The sequence below is a fragment of the Zea mays genome, chromosome 1, assembly GCF_902167145.1.
Source record: "Zea mays cultivar B73 chromosome 1, Zm-B73-REFERENCE-NAM-5.0, whole genome shotgun sequence".
NCBI lineage: Eukaryota > Viridiplantae > Streptophyta > Magnoliopsida > Poales > Poaceae > Zea > Zea mays.
In genome coordinates this window covers 231,989,783-232,012,066 of record NC_050096.1, presented here as the reverse complement: position 1 = coordinate 232,012,066, position 22,284 = coordinate 231,989,783, and the positions used below count along the sequence as shown (strand labels likewise).

At 54.2% G+C, this 22,284-nt stretch overlaps 1 pseudogene; it reads left to right on the top strand.

The window, feature by feature from the left end:
• The window catches only part of LOC103645336 (homeotic protein knotted-1-like), a 33,815-nt pseudogene extending 14,594 nt beyond the window's left edge, over positions 1-19,221 (top strand).
• The last annotated feature ends 3,063 nt before the right edge of the window (positions 19,222-22,284 follow it).

Sequence of the window (22,284 nt, the reverse complement as noted above, 5' to 3'; positions counted from 1 at the left end):
ATTCACAAAGAAATACGGAGTAAGGGAGAGAAGCAACACACACAAATCCACAGCAAAATGCGCACACACACGGCCAAGAATCGAGCTCAAAAGACTATCTCAAAGTTCTCACTAGAACGGAGCTCGAATCACTTAGAATGACAAACGAATGCGCAAAGACTGAGTGTGGATGATCAAGAATGCTCTAAGGTTGCTTATTGTTCTCCTCCATGCGCCTAGGGGTCCCTTTTATAGCCCCAAGGCAGCTAGGAGCCGTTGAGAACAAATCTGGAAGGCCATCCTTGCCTTCTGTCATCGGGCGCACCGGACAGTCCGGTGCACACCGGACACTGTCCGGTGCCCGATTTCCTTCCTTAAACAGCGCAGTCGACCGTTGCAGATCTGGGAGCCGTTGGCGCACCGGACATGTCCGGTGCACACCGGACAGTCCGGTGCCCCTTTCCGACCGTTGGCTTGGCCACGTGTCGCGCGCAGAATCCGCGGCCGACCGTTGACCCTAGCCGACCGTTGGCTCACCGGACAGTCCGGTGTACACCAGACAGTCCGGTGAATTTTAGCCGTACGCCGTCGGCGAATTCCCGAGAGCGGCTACTTCGGCCGAGGCAGCCTGGCGCACCGGACACTGTCCGGTGCACCACCGGACAGTCCGGTGCCCCAGACCGAAACAGCCCCTTGGCTGTACACAGCCACCTCTTTCTTTTTCTTTTTCTTCCTGTTTCCAATACTTAGACAAGTATATTAGTACACAAAATCAATGTACTAAGACTTAGAAACATACCTTTGCTCTTGATTTGCACTTTATTAATCCATAGGCATGAATTCACATTTAAGCACTTGTGTTGGCACTCAATCACCAAAATACTTAGAAATGGCCCAAGGGCACATTTCCCTTTCAGTTACAAGGCAGACTCACTTAGACCCAACTTAGACGCTCTCAAGCTCACAAGTTCACTCAGACTCCCAAGCTCAATACAACACACAATGGAGTAGGGTATTACGCTCCGGCGGCTCGAACCACTCTAAGTCCTCGTGTCTCTCCGTGTTCTTCCCAAGTTCATCTAGCAGGCAAAACACTTAGGCCCCTTCCTCATCTAAGGATTTAGGGCGGGTGCGTTCCGCCAACCGGCCGGAGAATTTCCTCTCCGACATTTGGTGTGCCAGGTAGGGTGTCTAGGCTTTAGGTTTTTGCTTGTCTTCCCGCTCGACACAATGGTCCACATCGTCGAGCACCATGATTTCATGCCCGAGGACTTCCCGGTGGAGGAAGAAGCTGCGTCTTCCACACCTCGGGCCACCAACCGCCCTGCGCCTGGTGCTGCTGTTGTGCACTCTGCACGACAGCACACTCCTGCGCAGACATCCAGGGCGTCTAGTGTGGGGGATAGATATCCCCTGGGTCCACTAAAGAAATAAAAGGCCTCACGAAAGGCCCGAGGGCCCAATAATTCGTAAGGTCATTCTTTCGTGGGCCTGGGGAAAGACAACCAACAAAGAAGAGAAGACGTGAGACCAGATTGGTGCGAGCCCGGACGGCCCACATCGTCGAACGAGTAAATCGCAACAGAGGCTCGACTTTCCCGCGTTGAAGCCCCCATGCAACGGAGCCATGCGAGGATAAGTCGGCGAGGGTTATGTAGGGATAAACCCAAGAGGTTCACTACCTTTTAGCTACTTGTTGTTATCATACCCACGTGTACTGCCCTACGGTCGAGTATATAAGGCCTAGGGGGCACCCCTTCAGAACGATCGACCCTGTTTTACATAGCCACCCACGTAAAACTCTCTGCGCCCTCTATCAGAGAACCCTCTTGTAACCACGCTCACATACTCACCAGGACGTAGGGTGTTACGCACTTCTAAGCGGCCCGAACCTGCAAATCTTGTCCATTGTCCCTCGTGCGATCGGCACGAACCATTTTGCTATAGTCGTTGACACCGTCCTACTCCTAAAAACACCTTGAGGGGCAACCCCGGGTGTGCGGTCGGACCCAAAACACCGACAGCTGGCGCGCCAGGTAGGGGTTGTGTCGACGATCCAAGCTAGCTCAATGGCCGTCACCTTCCACAGCAAGATCGCCGTGCGTCCCGGATCTGTATTCTGCTTTGGGACAATCTCGTCCGTAGCGGATGAAGAAGGAATTCTACACCGCCTCGCAGATCTACCGGAACAGAAGTCTCCTCCAACAAACTCCGAAAATGCTGGAAAGACGCTACCTCCGGCTCTTCGGAAAAAGATCGTCTCCGGGGAGGCTGGAGCTGGAAGCTCGCTGACCCGGAAGACTCCGCTGTCCACTTCCCCGACGAAAGAATGGACACGGGTCGTGAGAAAGAAGGAGACCAGGGAGAGGCAAGTCGTTCTTCCCGTTCCTCCGGCCTCAAAGGAGAACGGAAAGAAAATCGCCGCGACAGCAGTACCGTTCTACCCCGACGTCCTCTTCATCGGGAGAGCAGAGTCGCCCCCCGTCTCTGACGATGAACCGACCGCGCCTGGAGAAGAACCACCTCAGCGAGAATCCCGCCGACGAAGAAACCGACGCAGGAACTTTCGGCGACATCACGCAGCTGGAGAACGGGATCCGGAGCAGCCTGTCTCGCGAGACGAGGTCTCAGAGATAGGAGAAACTCCGGAAGAACGCGTCTTCAGGGAACGAAGGAACTCCCGACGACGTGATCGCCGGCGGACTCAGGAGCAAGCCGAGCAAGATGCAAGGCAACGACGCGAGAATCCGCTCTTCGGGCGCAACCTGAACCCCGACTTTGCCCGAGCTATGAACACGCCGAGCGAAGTCGGAGGCGTTCTAGCTCGGATAGCTGACGGTCTTCCTCGGACTCCCGACGCCGAAGGATACCGACGCCTGTTCACTCAGGCGGCCAACCATCTTCTACCGCTCGCTCACCCGCTGAACGATTTGCGACACGCCATCAACAGTCGCCGAGACGCGCGAAGCTCTATCAATGCTTCGCGCGAACGGCGGCATGAGAACGAAATTCGCCGTCGGGAGGAGTATGACCGAGATCATGGCTTCCCGACTCAAAGCCAGGCCACCCGAACTGAGTCGGCAACAGCTTCAACTGGTGGTACCACCCGGGGACGGTCGAGGAACCACCACTGCCACTCCCCTCCCCGGGACAGACGTCATCCCCGACGACAGGAGGACACATGCGGAGTATCCGCCCTTACTCCGCGCCTTAGGGCCATCCAATGGCCTCCCAACTTCAAGGTATCCAATGTCGACAAATATGAACCTAAGCAGGATCCAGGGGGTTGGTTAGCCGTCTACACCACCGCTGCTCGGGCTGCCGGAGCATCCGAAGACGTCATGACCGCGTATCTGCCCATCGTCCTTGGGCAAGATGCGCTGCAGTGGCTACGACATCTACCCCGACACTGCATCGACGACTGGGGAGACTTCAGTCAACGTTTCACCGCCAACTTCCAGTCTCTCTCCGACAAGCCAGCGCAACCATGGGACCTCAAATCCATCAAGCGCCGGGGGGGATGAGACTCTCCGGTCATACCTTAAAAGGTTCCAGACCATGAGAAACCGCATCCCCGAGGTCACGGAGGTGGCCGTGATCGAGGACTTCTACAGAGGATCTAACGACTCGGCTTTCGTCCGAGCCATACTACAAAAGGCGCCGACTACCTCCGAGGAGCTGTTCCGGGAAGCCGACCTCTACATCACCGCCGACGAGCGGGCCCAGGATCTCATCGGAGGAGCAAAGCCTGCACCGGCAGCACCACGACGTGACGCGAACCAGCCATCCGACAAACGCTGGGAGAAGAGGCCTCGTGAAGAGGTACACGCTGCCGGACCACCCGCCTCTCGCGCCCGAGGAGGGCCTCGAGGAGGCGAGCGCACGCTGGACGACATCCTCGACGCCCAGTGCCCGTACCACAAAGACATGCGCCACACTCTCCGCAACTGCCGGGATTTCAAGCACTCCGTCGGGCATGGCCGACCCTTCCAACCCCTACCACCTCCTCCGCCGAGGGGAGGACCAGGTGAACCACGACAGCCCCATCAGCCGGAGGAGGGAGGAGGAGGAGCTTTCCCGCGCGTTGACAGGGAGGTCAACGTCATCTTCGGCGGACATGGGTCGCAGGAGAACAAAAGACAACAAAAGCTCAACGACCGCCAGATACTGGTGGCGACCACCGGCCCTCCTGCCCCATACCGGTGGTCGGAGCACCCAATTACTTTCACTCGGGAGGATCAATGGCTCAACTTTGACCATCCAGGCAAATACCCGCTCCTCGTCGATCCGGTGATCCGAGAGAGCCGGGTAAAGAAGGTGCTAGTGGACGGGGGGAGCAGCATCAACGTCACCTTCCCCCGTACGCTCCAAGGCTTGGGAGTTCACCTCAAAGAGCTCCACGAGTCAGACACTCCTTTCTTCGGCATCGTGCCGACGGAAGGGGAATACCCGCTGGGCCACATCTACATGCCGGTCACCTTCGGGACTCCGGATAACTACAGAACCGAGTTCCTGAGGTTCGAGGTGGCGAACTTCGACTGCGGGTACAACGCCATCATCGGAAGGCCGGGGCTAGCCAAATTCATGGCCATCCCGCACTATACCTACATGATACTGAAGATGCCAGGACCGCAAGGAATCATAACTGTGCGCGCCGACTTCCAAGGCGCCGCAGAATGTTTCCGAGTGGCCATCCAAGCAGCCCTCACCACCAAGCCGTCGACGGTTCCTTCTACGCCGGCGAACTCTAAGCCTGAGGAAGACCTCGCCGTACCGGCAAACGAAGCTCAGGCCGCGACCTCTATGCGGCCGACTGAAGAAACCAAGCGAATCAACCTGGGGTTCGCTGATGAGCGCAAGACGGCCATCATCAGCTCCAGTTTGAATGACAAATAGGAAAGCGCGCTCGTCCAGTTCCTGCAAGATAACCGAGACGTATTCGCATGGCAACCTGCGGATATGCCGGGAGTCCCGAGGGAGTTGGCCGAGCACAAATTGAAAGTCTATCCTCAGGCGAGGCCGATCCGGCAAAAGCTGCGTCGTTTCACGCCAGACAAGAGAGAGGCCATTCGTGCCGAGTTAGCTCGCTTGGTCGCGGCTGGATTTATTAGAGAAGTATTACACCCCGAGTGGTTAGCCAACCCTGTTCTTGTACTCAAAAAGAATAAAGTGGATTGGCGCATGTGCGTCGACTATACTGATCTCAACAAACACTGTCCGAAGGATCCCTTCGGGCTCCCGAGGATAGATCAGGTGGTGGATTCCACCGCTGGGTGTTCTGTGCTGTCTTTTTTAGATTGCTATTCCGGGTATCATCAGATTAGTTTGGCAAAAGAAGACGAGGAAAAAACGGCGTTCATCACCCCGTTTGGTGCTTTCTGTTATACCTCCATGCCGTTCGGCCTCAAAAACGCTGGAGCGACTTATCAGAGAGCCATTCAAACATGCTTAGCCGATCACTGGGGCAAGCGTGTGGAGGCTTACGTAGACGACGTGGTGATCAAAACGGAGAATCCGGAAAACTTCATCGAAGACTTACAGCTGGTTTTCAACAGCCTGAGAAGATATAGATGGAAGCTCAATCCTGAAAAATGTGTTTTCGGGGTACCAGCAGGAAAGTTGCTCGGATTTATTGTCAGCCACCGGGGAATTGAAGCTAATCCAGATAAGATTGAAGCTATCATGAAGATGGAAGCTCCTCGGTCGCAAAAGAAGGTTCAGCGACTCACTGGATGTATGGCAGCCCTGAGCAGATTTATATCCAGGCTGGGAGAAAAAGGTCTGCCATTTTACAAACTACTCAAGAAGGTGGATAAGTTTCAATGGACTTCAGAAGCACAAGAAGCTCTAGACGCACTGAAGAAATTCCTGACAACACCACCAATATTGAAACCGCCCCGGCGAGCTACGCCGACTCAACCGGCTGAAGATTTGCTGCTATATATCTCTTGCACGACTCACGTGGTAAGCACTGCGTTGGTAGTCGAGCGAGTGGAAGAAGGGCATGCCTATCCGGTACAACATCCTGTTTATTTCATCAGTGAGGTTCTAGGCCCATCGAAGAAAAAGTATCCTCAAGTTCAGAAGCTATTATATGCAGTACTTCTAACTGCCCGCAAGCTGCGCCACTACTTTGACGATCACAAAGTCATAGTAGTTACTGGTTTTCCAATAGGGGATATTCTTCACAACAAGGAAGCCATTGGCCGAATAGCCAAGTGGGCTTGCGAGTTGGGATCCCATGATATCGAGTTCCGACCTCGCACTGCCATCAAAACTCAAGCACTGGTCGATTTCGTATCAGAGTGGACAGAACAGCAAGTTCCAGACAATCCAGAAACGGCAGAAGTATGACGAATGTATTTTGATGGCTCGCTGAAGCTGCAGGGAGCAGGAGCAGGGATTCTCTTCACTGCACCTGGAGGCGAGCACCTCAAGTATGCCCTCCAGTTGCTATTCCCGGCCTCTAACAACGCAGCCGAGTATGAAGCTTTGATACACGGATTAAACATCGCCATATCACTGGGCGTCAGGAGACTGATGGTGTATGGAGATTCTCTGGTAGTCATCAGTCAGATAAACAAGGAATGGGATTGTTCAAGTGATTCAATGGGAAAATACTGCGCCGCCGTCCGAAAGCTAGAGGATAAATTCGAGGGTCTGGAGTTTCATCATATAGAAAGAGATCGGAACACGGCGGCCGATGTACTGTCCAAGCTCGGATCCGGTCGGACTCAGGTCCCGCCCGGGGTCTTCGTGCAAGAAATTCTCCAGCCGAGCATCTCGACGGATCAAATAGAAGAGTGCAACATCATAGATCAACCCGAGTCAGACTCTGATGACTGGAGACAACCGATTATTAAGTATATAAAGAATGAAGAAGAACCAGATGACAAGAATTCGGCAGAGCGCATTGCTAGACAATCAGCTCACTATACACTCATTGGGGAGGTATTATACAGGAGGGGCGCGTCAGGCGTCCTCATGAAGTGCGTTCTCCCGTCCACCGGGAAGCAACTTCTGGAGGAAGTCCATGCAGGGCAGTGTGGAGTACATGCGGCATCCAGAACACTAGTCGGGAAGGTTTTCAGGTCAGGATTCTGTTGGCCGACGGCGAAGAACGATGCAGCCGAGTTAGTTCAGAGATGCGAAGCTTGCCAATACCTGTCAAAGCAACAGCACATGCCAGCACAGCAGCTACAGACCATACCAGTAACTTGGCCTTTCGCATGCTGGGGATTGGATATGATTGGACCTTTCAAGAAAGCTCAAGGAGGATACACCCATGTATTGGTGGCAATTGACAAATTCACTAAATGGATAGAGTTCCAGCCCATTGCCTCTTTAACCTCCGCTAAAGCCGTGGAATTCATACAAAGCATAATATTCAGATTCGGGATACCAAACAGTATCATCACTGACTTGGGATCCAACTTCACCAGTTCAGAATTCTTTGACTTCTGCGAGCAAAAGAGCATTCAGATTAAGTACGCATCTGTAGCCCATCCGAGAGCCAACGGGCAGGTTGAGCGAGCCAACAGAATGATATTGGAGGCACTCAGGAAAAGGGTCTTTGATAAGAACGAAAAATTCGCAGGAAAATGGATAAGAGAATTGCCTTATGTTGTTTGGAGCTTGAGAACCCAACCAAGCCGGGCCCTGCAGGGAAACACTCCTTTCTTCATGGTCTATGGGTCGGAGGCAGTACTACCTGCTGATCTCAAGTTTGGGGCGCCAAGATTGATCTTCGAAAGCATAGCAGAAGCCGAAGCCACCAGGCTGGAGGATATCGATGTACTTGAGGAAGAACGACTGAATGCAGTAATCCAATCAGCACGATACCAGCAGACCCTAAGGCGCTACCACGAAAAAGTTGTGCGGCAACGTTTCTTTTCGATAGGAGACCTCGTCCTCCGCTGAATTCTAACGGGGGAGGGACGGCACAAGTTATCACCCTTATGGGAAGGGCCATTCATAGTAGCAGAAGTCACTCGGCCCGGATCGTATCGCCTCACCCAGATGGATGGCACAGAAGTTGGGAACTCCTGGAACATAGAGCACCTCCGAAAGTTTTACCCCTAGCTGTATTTCAAAACAAGCCGGGGCGACCATGTATTCTGTAATAATGGAAATACGTCATCAATAAAGAGAGATTTCAAAGATACTTGGCTCGTTTACGATTGACTTGCATTCTTACTAACTCGGGGTGACCACTATGCCCTACAAACGGAGCAATCGACTTAAGTCGGCAACGACTTAAGGCGGTGCAACATGCTCACGCTTACTTAACTCGGGGTGACCACTATACCCTACAAAACGGAGCAATCGACTTAAGTCGGCAACGACTTAAGGCGGTGCAACATGCTCACGCTTACTTAACTCGGGGTGACCACTATGCCCTGCAAACGGAGCAATCGACTTAAGTCGGCAACGACTTAAGGCGGTGCAACATGCTCACGCTTACTTAACTCGGGGTGACCACTATGCCCTACAAACGGAGCAATCGACTTAAGTCGGCAACGACTTAAGGCGGTGCAACATGCTCACGCTTACTTAACTCGGGGTGACCACTATGCCCTGCAAACGGAGCAATCGACTTAAGTCGGCAACGACTTAAGGCGGCGCAACATGCTCACGCTTACCTAACCTAGGGTGACCACTATGCCCTACTAATGGAGTTATCAGCTAAAGTCATTGACGGCTCAAGCCGGTGCAGCTTACTCGCGCTTATGCAATTCAGGGGATGACTTCCATATCCCACAAACAAACTTCATGATCATCATGCAGCGTTACCACAAATTTGCAATTCGGATACCATAAGAGAGTGATGATGTCATTCGAATGATAAGCCAATAACCTCTAACGAGTACTTGATCATGCTAACCGCGCGCTAATAACACGCGAAATGTTTCTTTATTTTCCAATGTCTTTCTCAGGAACGACCGACGAAGAAGGGCGATTCGAAGAATCGGGGGCAGCATTCACATCGGCTCTTATGTCTTCAGGGACAACCACGCCAGGTCTTCTCATCAAGATTCGTCCTGCCCGAATAGCCTTGTCCAGGGCTTTATCACGCTGAGCTTTGAAAGTGACAGCGGTTTCTTCGGCAACTCTAGTAGCCTGCTGAGCAGTTTCTAACTCCTGAGCAATGGATTTCTTAGAAGCTCGGAGTCCCTTGATGGTGGCATCCTTTGCTGATAGCAACTGTGTAAGGCGGGTCACTTCGTCCGAGGATTCTTGCAGCTGACGACGCTGATTGTCCAGCTCTTCCATCGTAAAACGGTGGCTCCTCTCCAAGATGGTTAGCGAATTGCTGGAATCTTGGTACAATCTGTCCAGGTTGTCACGAGAAGCAGCAAGGATGCGTTTTTCTTCCTACAAGCAAAAATCAACTCATTCAGAATCCATGAGCATGATAAGGTGAAGCACGGTCTCGTAAGTCACCTTTTCAGAGTCAAGCTGAGCATGAAGAGAAGAACTCAGAGCGTTGGCATCATCCAAAGCCGCGGAGACCTGACTCAATTCGATCTGACTCTGAGAATACTTCTCCTCGAAGTCAGCGCACCGTCGAGCCATTTCAGCTTGATCCTGGGAATGTTTTTCTTCAAGAACTGTGATCTACCGAGTCATCCCTATCAAGAGGTATTCAAACAAAATGAGGTCAGAAGGTAAAACAATCCACGGACAAGAAGAAGAAGAAAGGACACCAACCAGCATTAGTTGCCTCCAACTCGGATACACGACCCCGAAGCAACACCGGATTCCAACGCTCAAGAGATGAAGCCACTTCCGGGATGGAAGCTCCCTGCGACTTCAGCTGGCTGGCCATTCCATCCACCAAAGCCTGATAAGAAGAGTAGATGAACATAATGACAACAATTCATGCAACATAAAGATCAAACTAAAGCACAGCACAGCACCTGGAGGTTGGAAAAGAGCGAAGGGATCCCCAAGTCAGGAGAAATCAGCTGGTAACCAGGTGCCAGACCACCACCCGAAGCAGCTTGCAGCAGACCAGCAGGAACGAGCTCAGTACATTCAACAGAGCCTAACGCCAGGCCAGTGGGGATGCTGCCCTCTAAAGCGACCCCCTGATCCGGAGTTTGGGCCACCACCATACCGCCAGAAAGTGGAGGTGAACCTGCATGAACATCCATGGAAGTGCAGGAAGGAGACCCCGCTCGGACACCCTCGGGGGCTGGGTCAAAGTTGGCACTGCCCACTTGAGCCGGATCATCCCCGGCAACACCCTCGGGGGCTGGGCAGTGGCTTACACTCCTCACCCAAGCTGAGTCCTCCCCGGCGACATCCTCGGGGGCTGGGCACGTGTTAGCACTATTCAAGGGGTCCAAGCTCTCTGCGGTGACCACTTCTAAGGTTGACGGGCCTTCAGTTACTTCCATGGGACCAGGACAATCCAAATCAACATCCCGACCCTCGAGATCATGCTCTAAGGTCGACGAGGCACGGGATGACCTCAACCCAGCATCAGGCACGGCAGCACAAGTCTCTGTTGCATCAACATCCACAGGCTCTGATAGCAAATCCTCTGGGACCATATCCTCTAGAGTTTGATCAAAATTGGCCATAGACAGCTCTTGCAGACCAATAAGGGCAGACAAAGCAGGAGAGGGGACTCCACTACTTCCACCGCTAGCGACGAACTGCCGACTGTTTTTCTGAGTTAGTGGAGTTTCATTTTCTTCCTCCTCATCTTCCACAGTAACAGCACAAACAACATCCTCATTGGGGTCATCAGCAGGCGGAGCACACCCATTGGGATCAATGCCAGCAAGGCCAGTTGCAGTCATTTCTTCAGCAGCAGGAGCTAAGGTACTGGCGTCCTCATCAAAGCTGGATACTCGCCGGAGGCGTCTTCTCTTCTTTTTCTGCTCATTAGCAGAAGGCTCAGGATGACTAGTTCGACTAGGGCGCCTCGGGCGAGTACTGACAGGTTTCGGGACCTCCAAGGTTGTATCAACCTCTGGAAGGGGCGCCACTGCCAACGTACCATCAGGAGCAGCATCAGATGAATCCTCAGCTAGCAGATCAAGCATGTCATTTATGTCTGCATCACTAGGGTTCAGGGGCACTTCAAAATAAATCTGCCGTTCATCATCAGGTATCTCCCCGAGCGAAGCAACCAAAGTACGGACCTCTTCAGCAGAAGGTCGCACTCTAAGACCCAAATTGCTATCAGTCACGGGTGGATTGGACACAAAAAGGGTGAAAGCTTTGGGAGAAGGAAGGTTCCAAGCCGAGTAAGCCACTGGAGCACCAACGTTTGAGACTTTACCCCTGAGGATCATCTCAAGTCGGCTTACCAAGTCAACAGAAGGAATTCTCCTATTGGTAACTCGGGTTGAGTCGGCCAGCCCTCGATAAAGATATGCCGGATAAGCCCTGTCTTTCAGCGGCTGAATGTTCTTGAAAACAAAATCCGTGACCACAGCTTCAGCAGTCAGACCTCTCTCTTTCAGTAATCCGACTTCAGAAAGCAACACGCCTGCCTGGGCCACCTCTTGATCCGTGGGAAACTCAGTCCAACTCGGAGTACGAACGTCTGGCTGTCTTCCTGACCGGGAGGGGAGAGAATTTCCATAGTTATCAACTATAAACCACTCCAGACGCCAACCTTTAATGCTGTCTTTGAGGGGTATTTCGAGATACTCGGTTTTCCGCCCACGACGCATCTCCAAACTGGCACCTCCGACCAACTGATGTTGCCCCCCGGCCATCCCAGGACGGCAGTGATACAGATACTTCCATAAACCAAAATGCGGCAGCACGCCGAGATAAGCTTCGCAAAGGTGAACGAAAATAGAGATTTGGAGAATGGAATTAGGGTTCAAATGAGTCAGGTTGATGTGATAAAAATCAAGGAGGCCACGGAAAAACGGAGATATGGGAAGGCCGAGGCCGCGGAGAAGGAAAGGAGCGTAAACTACTGACTCGTGGGTATCTTCGGTTGGGACGGTAGTCCCGTGGCAAACCCGCCAAGAACAGAGTTCCCGCGGAGGAAGAACCCCGATGGAGACAAGACGGAGGAGCTCAGCTTCAGAAATAACAGACGTATGGTTACCTGCGAAGGGTAACTGACTGTTGGGGTCGATTGCGGGGATCACTGCAGCAGACGAGTTCGCGGTTTTCCTCTTGGGCGCCATCTTGCTTCTCGCTGGCAAACAGAGTAGGAGGCGAGTGGCGGAGAAGATTCAGATGCGGAAATGCAAGAACTAGGGCACGGAAAGCAAAGGCGGCTAAAAGCGCGACTCTTAAGGGATATTCTTGAGCCAGATACCTTTTCAAAAAGTGCCCAGTCATCACCCGGCGGTTATTTCCGAAATCCCAGCATGCCACGTGGATATCCGACAGTTATTTCCAAGAAAGCCGACGTGCCACTTCATCACTCGGTTATTATCCTCAAAGTAACTCGTGAAGCTGGCTATCACTCGGCGTGTCCTCTAACACGCTGACCACGTGTTCAATCGCTCGGCATTACTTCTAAAACGCCGACGCCGACCTTCCATCACTCGGTGTTGCCTCTAAAACGCCGACCATGTGTTCAATCGCTCGGCGTTGCCTCTAAAATGCCGACGCCGACCTCCAATCACTCGGCGTTGCCTCTAAAACGCCGACCACGTGTTCAATCGCTCGGCGTTGCCTCTAAAATGCCGACGCCGACCTCCAATCACTCGGCGTGTCCTCTAACACGCCGACCACGTGTTCAATCGCTCGGCATTACTTCTAAAACGCCGACGCCGACCTTCCATCACTCGGTGTTGCCTCTAAAACGCCGACCACGTGTTCAATCGCTCGGCGTTGCCTCTAAAATGCCGACGCCGACCTCCAATCACTCGGCGTTGCCTCTAAAACGCTGACCACGTGTTCAATCGCTCGGCGTTGCCTCTAAAATGCCGACGCCGACCTCCAATCACTCGGCGTGTCCTCTAACACGCCGACCACGTGTTCAATCGCTCGGCATTACTTCTAAAATGCCGACGCCGACCTTCCATCACTCGGCGTTGCTTCTAAAATGCCGACCTCGTGTCCAAATCGCTCGGCATTACTTCTAAAATGCCGATGTCGACCTTTAAACACTCGGCGTTGCCTCTAAAACGCCAGGCTCATATTCTGTCGCTCGGCATTACTTCTAAAATGCCGATGCCGACCTTCTATCGTTCGCCATTGCCTCTAAAACGCTGGTCTTGTGTTCGATTGCTTGGTGTTACTTCTAAAACGCTGATGTCAACCTTCACATCGCTCGGTGTTGTTTCTACTATATCAAAAGAATCAGTTCAACATTCAGAAAAAGCAACAACGAGTCATCGAAAAGGGGGGTCAACGACAGTTCTTCATTAAAGGGAAGTTAATGAGTTTACAAACCAACTCTTCGCGAGTTGGTGCTTCCCTACTTCTACTCTACATTATTACTACTACTAAACTACACTATACTACTCTACATTACTACTACTACTAAACTACACTAATTACTACTACATTATTCTAACTATACTAATATCTAAAGACCAGTGGCGTTTAGCCACTGGCCCTGCCGCCGCTGCCCTTGCCGCCGCCGCCTCCGGTGCTGCCCACGCTGCTGCCGCCCTTGGTGCCGCCCTTGCCGCCGCTGCCTCCGCCGCCGTTGCCGCCATCACCGTCGCCGTCGCCACCATCGTCGTCGTCGCCGTCGTCGTCGTCGTCATCCTCGCCCTCGCCGCCGTCCGAGTCCTCCTCGTCCGAGGAGAACTCAGACTCATCCGAGCCCTCGAGCCCGGAGCGCTCGACGGCCCGGATGTACGTCCAGACCTCCGCCGCAAGCCCCTGGGAGTCGTCTGAGTCATCAGACGACTCACACAGGGGGATGGGAGCCGGAGACCCCTCGGACTCAGAGGAGAACTCCTCCTCTGAGTATTCCGAGTCACCAAACTCCTCCGATGGAGGAGTCGGCTCACGCTTGCGCTTGTTGTTCTTGCCCATGGTGGAAGCAAACAGAAGGGAGGAGAAGAAGGCAGTAAAGAGCAGCGAAGAGATGTGAAAAAACCAGAGAAGCAAAGGTGTTATTTATAGAAGGGAAAAGCAACCGCTCGCTTCCAACCGCGGTCACTGAACAGTCGCAAGGCATTCAATAAGCACTCCCACCCATCTGAAGACACGTCAGACGACGGACGCCGTTTCATGCAACACTACACCCATTGGGACTCCAGTCAACAGTGCAAAGGATATGATTACACTACCCGTCCCATCGCATTACTACTCAGAAGCAGTCGGCTAAAACACTCAGCGTACCAAGCCGTCCCTTGCCCACACCCATTGGGGGGGACGCCCAGGAATTATCAGTATATTTTTCAAAACGGTCACATCCGTGCAGGACATGCAGTGAATACCTCAAGACAAAAATGAGATATCAGTAAGGATTAGAGGAAAGCCAAATATAGCCAACAAAGTACAAGATATGGCCGACAGAAGCGACGTGAAGACTAGACAGAGAACGTCCGTCAAACGTCCAATCAATCGCAGAAGCAAATAAATTGCACCACCTAGCAAGATATGGATGGATTACAAACTCGGCTGCTAAAGACAAAATATATGCTGACCTCTGCAGCAAAGTTTTGATGACATAATGCTGACTTCCAAAGCATAATGCGAATAGCTTCATGTTAATTTTTTCAAGCAAAAGGAAGACCTTCGAATGGATTATCCTCAAAAAATCCATTTGAAAGTCGGGGGCTACACCCATTGGGTGCACCTCCGGTGCACCCAATAAAGTCCAGAATCTTACAATCCAAATTGCCGACCTCAAAGGCACAAGCTCAAAACTAAACTTCGGTCGAACGAGTGATCAGAGCAAGAGTAGGCAACAGGAGATTATTTTTCGGACCTTGGATCTTTGAGTAGATTACCTCTAAATCAACCCAAAGATCGGGGGCTTGTGGGGGATAGATATCCCCTGGGTCCACTAAAGAAATAAAAGGCCTCACGAAAGGCCCGAGGGCCCAATAATTCGTAAGGTCATTCTTTCGTGGGCCTGGGGAAAGACAACCAACAAAGAAGAGAAGACGTGAGACCAGATTGGTGCGAGCCCGGAAGGCCCACATCGTCGAACGAGTAAATCGCAACAGAGGCTCGACTTTCCCGCGTTGAAGCCCCCATGCAACGGAGCCATGCGAGGATAAGTCGGCGAGGGTTATGTAGGGATAAACCCAAGAGGTTCACTACCTTTTAGCTACTTGTTGTTATCATACCCACGTGTACTGCCCTACGGTCGAGTATATAAGGCCTAGGGGGCACCCCTTCAGAACGATCGACCCTGTTTTACATAGCCACCCACGTAAAACTCTCTGCGCCCTCTATCAGAGAACCCTCTTGTAACCACGCTCACATACTCACCAGGACGTAGGGTGTTACGCACTTCTAAGCGGCCCGAACCTGCAAATCTTGTCCATTGTCCCTCGTGCGATCGGCACGAACCATTTTGCTACAGTCGTTGACATCGTCCTACTCCTAAAAACACCTTGAGGGGCAACCCCGGGTGTGCGGTCGGACCCAAAACACCGACATCTAGGGCTGCGCCTGGGGCGCTGTCTGCGGCCAGGGAATTGCTGTGCCACCCTCCTAGCTCCACGGCCTCGCCAGGGGCCATGAAGCAGTGGTGTGACAACGTTGACCGACTGCTCGGTATGGCGCATTCTGGCTCAGCCAGGCCCATGCCTCGGTCATCCCGGCGTCAACATGAGGCGTCGGCGTTAGTGCGCTCACCCTCGGTGAGGGCCGCACCGACTGAGGACCTGCGGGCCGAGCTCAACCATAGACATGTGGGAGAGGACGCTCTAGCCTCTCGGGAGAGGACTGATGATCTGCGGGCAGAACTCAACCGCAGGCGTGCGGGCGAGGATGCCCGCATCTCTCTGGGGAGGGCGTGCGAGCGCCAACAGAACGTCGAGGGTCGCAACCTCGACTACGACTTCACTGCGGTTGCACCGCAAACTCCAACGGGCGCCCGGATTCAAGCGGGTGTCCCATTGGCCGGCGTGGGCTGCGCCGCACTGGCGGATCATCTCCGCGCGGCAACTTGGCCATCCAAGTTCTGGCCACACCTGCCAGAAAAGTACAACGGTACGTCAAACCCGTCGGAATTCTTGCAGGTGTACGTCACCGCCATTACGGCAGCAGGTGGAGACACTGCTGTAATGGCAACATATTTCCATGTAGCCTTGTCTGGGCAGCCCGGACTTGGCTCATGAACCTTACCCCAGGATCGATATACTCCTGGGAAGAGCTCTGCACGCGGTTCACAGCGAACTTCGCCGGCGCTTATCAACAACATGGTGTGGAGGCCCACCTCTACATAGTGAGGCAGGAGCCCGGGGAAACTCTCCGGGCGTTTATCTCCCCTTCACCAAGGTACGAGGCACTATACCTCGTATTTCCGATGCTTCCATCATCACCGCTTTCCGCCAGGGAGTACGTGATGAAAAGATGTTGGAGAAGTTAGCCACACATGACGTGGAGACTATCACCACACTCTTCGCTCTGGCCGACAAGTGTGTCAGGGCTACCGAGGGCCGCGCATGGCACTTGACACCACAGACCGGGGTCGCCCAGACGGGAGGCTCGGGTGCCGTCACCCAGGACGGCAAAAAGAAGAAGAAGAAGAACCGCGACCACGAGAGGCCGCCGTCTGCTGCTCTGATCGTCGCAGCTGCGACTGGGGGCCGGAACGAGCGCAACAAGCGCTCACGGCCACAGGGGGGCAACAACGGCTCATGCCCTGTGCACCCCAACAGTCGCCACAACGCCGCAGAGTGCCACGAGATCATCGAGCTCGCGAAGCGCGTCAGTGAGCGACGCGAGCAGACGTCCATGGATGGCTCCCCACCTCGTCGCTGGCCTGGCAAGGAGAGGGTCGACGACGGTGATGTGGCCGCGGGAGAACGGGACCTCGGGTATCAGTCACCTGAAGGGATCCTGAAGGATGTTTTCACTGGAGACTCTGACTCCGGTGACAACAACGACACGCACCTATGACTGCTTGAAAAAGCATGGTGCGAATTGGGTCAGTGAACTCCCGTCGGTACTGTGGGGGAACCAGACCACACCCAGCCGAGCTACCGGGGAGACCCCGTTCTTCCTGGTCTACGGGGCCGAAGCCGCCTTCCTCCAGAAATCCTTATGGGCTCCCCACGGGTCCAGTAGTTTGATGAATCCATGTAGGAACAGTTACCACCAGCGGTTCGTTTATAGTAGGGAGCTCCGGGTCGGGGACCTAGTCCTAAGGCGAGTACTAAACCGAGAAGGGCTCCACAAACTCTCCCCCAGTTGAGAAGGACCCTTCAAGGTGACAGAAGTATGCCGACCCAGGTGTGTCCGCCTTGCCACAACTGAAGGAGAGACTCTTCTCAATCCCTGGAACATAGAGCATCTCCGTAAGTTCTATCCATAGGAGCAAGTGTAAGGGGTTAAGGTTTCTTCTTTTTTGTAACTAGGTTGTGCATACGTGTAGGTCAGCCCGGTGAGGTCCGCCCTCATAAGCCCAGTCTGTTGGCCTGCACTCATGCATATCAAGTTATAAAGAAAGAATTTACCCCCCTCAGATGTGCTTCTGTGATGGTTTTATTCTACTGCAGTTTCCGAATAATATTTTTTATCTAACACACCCATACAGTTTTCCACCCTTGCTGGTATGATGACATCCGAATTAAGTAGCCAGGCTTGCAGTTTAGGACCCCCAGGGGGGTCCGGCAGCGTGGGGGCCAGTTTTAGAGAATGGGTACTCGTTCCCTAGGGTGGTCCGGAGCTGTGTAGCCGCTTAGCTTGGTTCTGTACCCTAAGCCTGCACGCTCCACCACTCTGTGATAGGTATCCTAGTATTTGGAACTATAGCTCTGTGGGTCCGGCAACCCGGGGTCTGGTTCTAGAGAATGGACGCACGTCTCCTGGGGTGGTCCGGAACTGTATAGCCGCTTAGCCTGGTCCCGTACCCTAAGCTTGCATGCTCCACCACTCTGCGATGGGTGTCCTAGTATCTGGAGATGTGATTCAGGGGGTCTGGGCACACGACTTGGCTTCCCAGACCCAATCCTGCAGGTCCTGTTGCATGAATCAAAGGATGGCTGATACCAGACGATGGGTCCTATGGGTGTGCTACTAACGCTCCCTAGCCGAAGCTATGTACAGGTTCAGGTCCCAGTTGAAGCTACCTCCTGGGGGCCGGGTCACCAACTCTTTCTTAGGTACCCTGGTATCCAACCTCGACACATCGAGCCTACATCCCAGGGGGGCAAGTACTAGGGACGAGTTGGTAACACCACACACAGCAAGAACAAATAGCATACAGATAAGAGTTGTTTAATTGATAGTTCCCAAAAGTATCTTACAGAAACAAAAGTTATTACATCCGCCTTCAAGCGGAGCCCTAGCCTCATTTCTACAGGTATGAACTACTCGGCTTCAACAGGGTCGCGTTGGAAGCACGCGGCCACCGTCTCCATGACATCTTGTACGGCCTCCCGGGCGGCGTCTTCAGTATCAGCCACCGGACCAGCGATCACCGGCTCCAAGGAGATGGCCGGGTCGTGGCTTTGGAGTTGGCGCAAGCAGCCACATCCACGGCCACGGCCAGCACCACTACCACCACCCGTGGGCATCCTCCCTTAGCACCGTCGTAGCGCCGCTGCCGCTGCAACCGCCGGTCACAGGCCTGCCACTCACCTTGAACACGGTGGCGGCCACTGGGAACAGCGGCGCTAGCAGCAACCCGGTAAACCCGGTGCTGCAGCTTGCCGACGGTGGCAACCTCCTCGACGCGTGTATCAAGGCGAAGGAGCCCTCATCGTCGTCTCCCTATGTCGGGGCCATCAAGGCCAAGATCATCTCGCACCCACACTACTACTCGCTCCTCACTGCCTACCTCGGGTGCAACAAGGTGGGGGCACCACCGGAGGTGTCGGCGAGGCTGACGGAGATAGCGCAGGAGGTGGAGGCGCGGCAGCGCACGGCGCTCGGTGGCCTGGCCGTTGCGACGGAGCTGGAGCTGGGCCAGTTCGTGGAGGCGTACCACGAGATGCTGGTAAAGTTCAGGGAGGAGCTAATGAGGCCGCTACAGGAGGCGATGGAGTTCATGCGGGGGTGGAGTCGCAGCTCAACTCGCTTTCCATCTCCGGAAGGTTGCTGCACGACATCCTTTCATCTGGGCACTGGCGAAAGAGCGCCACCCCCACGAACATCTCGCAGAGGTGGGCGAAGATGGCCACCTGGAGGATGGAGTGGGGCGTAAGGCGCTGAAGCTGGAGCCCGAGCTCCTCTGGCACCGGCAGGAAGAAAGGCGAGATCGGCAGCGCCTACCCACAGGAGAGGTAGGAGACGAAGAGCACGAACTCCCCGACGGTGAGGTCGCCGAGGAGAGTGGCGCCGGCGCGGATCCTTCTGGCGAACGCCGACGCGCTCCAACCAAGCAGGTTGCGCACCAGGTTGAGTGCCCCCTCGGACTGGAAGCGCTCGAGATGGACTAGCGAAGCCATGGCGACTACGACGACAGAAAGTGGAAGAGTGCGGATGCAAAGGGGCGCAGAGAGCTCGAAGGCGAAAGGGCGCAGCGATTGGAGAGTATGTGAAAGCGTAACCACTGCACGAGGGGTGAATCCCTTTTCGAGGAAGACTCTCCCGCTCGCGCCCCGAGATGCCACAGAAAATCTTGCCAGACGCGCACCAAGGCAACCTAGCCTATGACATGGGGGTCCGGGCCCACAAGTCATACAGCTGGTGTGCGGGTCTCTGAGTGCGAAGAGGGCAAACCGCCACGCAAGGAGCGAACCACCGTCCGCGGTAGTGCGCCTCTTCATTTCCGCCTAAAACAACGGCCCAGTCTATGACACGGGGGCCCAGGCCCACAAGTCATACTCCTTGGGCGTCGGTTCCTAGGTGCAGAAAGAGCGAACCGTCGCTCGCGCCAGTACTGTGCCTCCTCGGGGCCGCCACAGAAGACAGAGAAGGTGAGTTTTTAAACCAAGGCAGCGGTATCGAGGCGCCTCGTGCGTGGCCTGGCGAAACCATCAGGCATGGGGGCCGCGGGTCAGTCAGTCGTGGGGACAAACGTGGCAGTTGGCGTGACCGAAGGCAGATTGGCAGTGATTACGTTAGCAAGAGCACGGAAGCGACGCGCCAATTGCCAATCAAGCTTTGCCCCCACCTGCAGGCTCGTATCTTCCCCTGAGGTGGGCCCGGGGGCCACTGTCGGTACCCTGAAACAGGGGTAACCCTTACTACAGTATGAAGACACGGTGTCCACGCAGCTATCTCTAGTCGCGTGGTAAACAGCGTCCGACCTCACCACGTGGACGGCTCCGGGGCTGCCACGTGGCCGGAGAAGATGATACACTCCAAGGTATCAGCAGCGAGTCGGGACCCCCATGGTAAAGTACCAGACCTCTGTACGTACGGACTGGACCTCTAGGTAAGGTCCAGGACCTCCACGGGCGCGAACCGGACCCATAGGACGGGTTCCGGACCCCTCTGTGTGGGGTCTGGGCCACTCACAGCAGGGTCCCGGGATTCTGGGACAAAGAATACCTAGGCCTTAATCAAGACCATGCGGGGGTCTGGAGTCGACAGGTGTCCGGACCATACCGTGTACGCTTCTGCTCCCCGCTCAGGCGGAGACCCGATGCTGCCACGTGGCCTACTGCCCATGACGTAAGCCAGCGAGCGGAGCCTGACATAAGGCCTCTGGGCCGCGCGATTGCTGCATTTATTGCGGATAAAGTGTGTCGCCTGTCTATTCCACTGGCAGGTGATGTGCTGCCTCGACATTTAATGTGCCCTATCCATTCCACTGGCAGGCGATGTGCCGCCTCGGCATTTAATGAGCCCTGTCCATTCCTCTGGCGGACGGCGACCAGACCATCCCGCAGGCGGCGTGCTTGTCCATTCCAGTGGCAGGCAGTACGCCCATGCTGCCGCGTACACTGTGCTCATCATGACTCGCGCGTTATCGAGGAAACAGTCGCAGGATATCAATACTATATGGACTAGGACATTATGGCGCTCGGAGATCTTCTGGGCGATACTGGAATTGGATACTTCTATAATGTATTCCCTCCGTTTTGCTCCTGGGCCCACTTGTCGGGGCTTAGCATCCTTGTACGTGCCCCCTTGAGCTATAAAAGGGAGGGCACATGACGTTACAAGGCAGACTCACTTAAACCCAACTTAGACGCTCTCAAGCTCACAAGTTCACTCAGACTCTCAAGCTCAATACAACACACAGTTGAGTAGGGTATTACGCTCCGGCGGCCCGAACCACTCTAAGTCCTCGTGTCTCTCCGTGTTCTTCTCGAGTTCATCTAGTAGGCAAAACGCTTAGGCCCCTTCCTCATCTAAGGATTTAGGGCGGGTGTGTTCCGCAACCCGGTCGGAGAATTTCCTCTCCGACATATATATATAGTTTATATATTAAGAGCCCTAGGCTCCCAATAACTAGAGGAAGCCCAGGTCGGATGGTGCAATCCGGTCGAGCCGGACCAGGTCCGGACGTCTATAAAACAGGACCCGGAGTGCTAGGGTTCAGTTTTTTACGCTCCACCCGATTCATTAGCGACGCCGCGTGCGACGACGGCGGTTGCCCCAGAACGTGCGCGTCGGTGGACCCCTAGTCGGTGGCCGTAGCTCCATGACCTCGACGCGCGGTGGCGGAGGTTCCTCGATCCGGAGTAGTGGCGGCGGTTCCTAGGTCAGTGGCGGTGGCTCCCCGATCTAGAGGGCGAGCGACAGCGGGGCCCTTGTGCGGGCAAGCGGCGGCGTCCCCGAGGCCCCAAGGAGGCGACACTTCCAAGGCCGGCGAGCAAGCGATGTCCGTCGACGTGCGAGTAGCGACGGCGACGCATGAGACGCGAGGTTCGAGCGAGCGGCGTCACGGAAGACGCGAGATGCGCGCAGCGATGATCGCGCGCGACATCCTCCGATCCGGCGCAGTTTGGGCAGCCCGAGTGACGACCTACATTTGTGCTTGTGTCATCGACGACGTCCTTCGGCCACTACTTCCTTCGGTTCATGTTTTCTTTTCGATTATTGTGTTTTATGCCTACCACATGTATTATTTACGCTAAAAACTGTACGATTTTATGCTTGAACACGGAGTTCGTATATCAATTTACTCCATGCATATTTTTTGCATGCGCATTGGAAAGGCAATTCATTGATTTATGATGTTCGTAATTTGCGCGCATGCAATAGAAACTCCCACGATTTTGCCATAATTTTTAGATCTGTATAAAAATAGAAATCGCATACATGCGGCTGCCATGTTTTTCA